The sequence below is a fragment of the Chrysochloris asiatica genome, unplaced genomic scaffold (assembly GCF_000296735.1).
Source record: "Chrysochloris asiatica unplaced genomic scaffold, ChrAsi1.0 scaffold00464, whole genome shotgun sequence".
Taxonomy (NCBI): domain Eukaryota; kingdom Metazoa; phylum Chordata; class Mammalia; order Afrosoricida; family Chrysochloridae; genus Chrysochloris; species Chrysochloris asiatica.
Window position 1 is genome coordinate 1029125 of NW_006408982.1, and position 2685 is coordinate 1031809.

Sequence of the window (2685 nt, forward strand, 5' to 3'; positions counted from 1 at the left end):
CTGTGGGCCGAAAACTGGGCTGGGGAGGGGGAACTGTAGGGGGCGGGTTTCTTGGATATACCCTTTGGTTCGTTGACTGGAACCATGGCAATGAAATGATATACGATGGAATGAATGTAAAACTAAAGTTCTATCATGTAAACTATCATATAATTCACAATAAAACATTAAAAAAAAAAGCTCCCCAATGAGATGAATTGACATCCTGTGAGCAGCAACAAGCTCAAGCATGACATTAGTTAAAGGATGGCACAGGATTGGGCAGTGTTTCATTCTGTTGTAAGTAGAGTTGATATGAGTCGAAACTGACCTGATTGCACCTAACAACAATAATTATGATTATTACTGGGAGTGGCAGGGATAATTCACAGACTAGTGGGGATGGAATATACAAGAGGAATTTGGCAGAGGAAAGTTGAAGGTAGCAGGAGACACAGGGAAGAGTGCAACAGTTAAAGCGAATAGAAGTAAATGATGTTAACTGATGTTACATGGAAGGGATTGCAATTATTGTAAAGAAACAAAGTATATGATATGTTGAATGTAAAACTGTTCTGTAACCTTCACTCAACTCACAATAAAAAGGTGTTAAAAAAAAGATAGTACATCATGATCAAGTGAGATTCATATCAGGGATGCAGGGATAGTTCAACTTTAAAAAAATGATCAATGTAATCCACGATATAAATTATAAGAAAGAAAAGAACCACATAATCATATCGATTGATGCAGAAAAGGCATTTGACAACATCCAACACACATTCCTGATAAAAACACTCAACAAAGTAAGAATTGAAGGGAATTCCTTAACATGATTAAGAGAATATATACAAAACCAACAGCCTACATTAATCTCAATGGCGAGAAACTGAAAGCCTTATTTCTACAAATGTGAACCAGACAAGGATACACTTTGTCACCATTCCTATACAATATTGTGCTGGAAGTCTTAGCAAGAGCTATACGGCAAGACAGGGAAATGAAAGGTATCCAAATTGGCAAAGAAGAAGTGAAAGACCCTATTTGAAGACAATATGATCCTATATATAGCAAACCCCAAAGACTCAGTAAGCTTCTAAACCTCACTGGAATATTCCAATGTGACAAGATATTAGATCAACATACAAACATCAGTTGGATTCCTGTATACCAAAAATGACATGACTGAAAGGGACATTAGGAAAAAAATACCATGTACAATCACCTCCCAAAAATGAAATATCTAGGAATAAATGTAACCAAAGAAACAAAGTACCTATACAAAGAAAACCATGAAAACTACTACAAGAAACCAAAAGAGACATACAAAAATGGAAGAATGTTCCATGCTCCTACATAGGAAGACTTAACATTGTTGAAATGTCAATACAGTCTAACACAATTTACACAATAATGCAATCCCAATCCAGATTCCAAGGATATTCTTCAATGAGGTGGAAAAAAACATTACAAGCTTTATATGGAAAGGAGAGAGAGCCAGGATAAGTAAAGCACTGCTTAATAAGAAGAATAAGGTAAGAAACCTCTCACTCCCTGACTTCAAAATTTATTACATCTCTAAAATGGTTAAAACTGCTTGATACTGGTACAATGAAATATTAATAAACGGAACAGTATCAAGAATCCAAAAATTAATTGGGCCAATTGATTTTTTATAAATGCACCTAAATATATCGCATGGAGAGGGGATAGTCTCTTCAACAGATGGTTCTGGCAGAACTGGAAAGTGATATGCAAAAGACTGAAACAAGACCATGACCGCACAGCTTACACAAAAACCAGCTATACAAGGATTAAAGACCTAAATGTGAATACCAAAATTATGAAAGACATCAATGAAAAGCTAGGTTAAAGTGTGCGGGCATTAATTCAGGGAATACACAGACTACCAAACATTTTGAAAACTACACAAACAAAAGTAGACAAAATAGATGAGTGGGACATACTACAAATTAAAAATGTTTGTGCATCAAAAGACTTCACCAGAAGAGTAAAAACAGGAACTCACAGAATGGGAAAAAAGCTTTTTTAATGACACATCAAACAAGGGACTCATTTTCTAAAATATATAGGAAACTATAACACCACTACAAAAAAAAAAAAAAAAAAAAACAAACAACCCAATTAAAAAATGGGCACAGGACCTGAACAGACACTTCACCAAGGAGGAGATTCAGGCAACCAACAAACATATAAAGAAATGTTCATGATCACTAGGCATTAGATAGATGCGAATCAAAATAACAATGAGATATCATCTTATACCAGCAAAAACAGCAAAGATCATAAAATTAGATGATAATAAATGCTGTCGAGGAAGGGGAGAGACTGGGATGCTCTTGTATTGCTGGTGGGATTGCAAAATGGTCCAACCTTTTTGGAAAGCAATATGGCACTTCCTCAGAAGGTTGGAAATAGAAATAACTTAAGATCCAACAATTCCTCTGCTTGGTATTTACCTACAAGAAAAACAAGCCATAACGCGAGTAGATATATGCACATCAATGTTCATAGCAGCAATATTTACAATAGCAATAAGGTGGAGACAGCCTAAGTGTCTGTCTATGGAAGAATCAATAAACAAACTACCTTAAAGAACAACAATGAAGCTGTAAGCTATCACATAACATGGATGAAATTTGAGGACATTATGTTGAGAGAAATTTTTCACTCACAAAAGGAGAA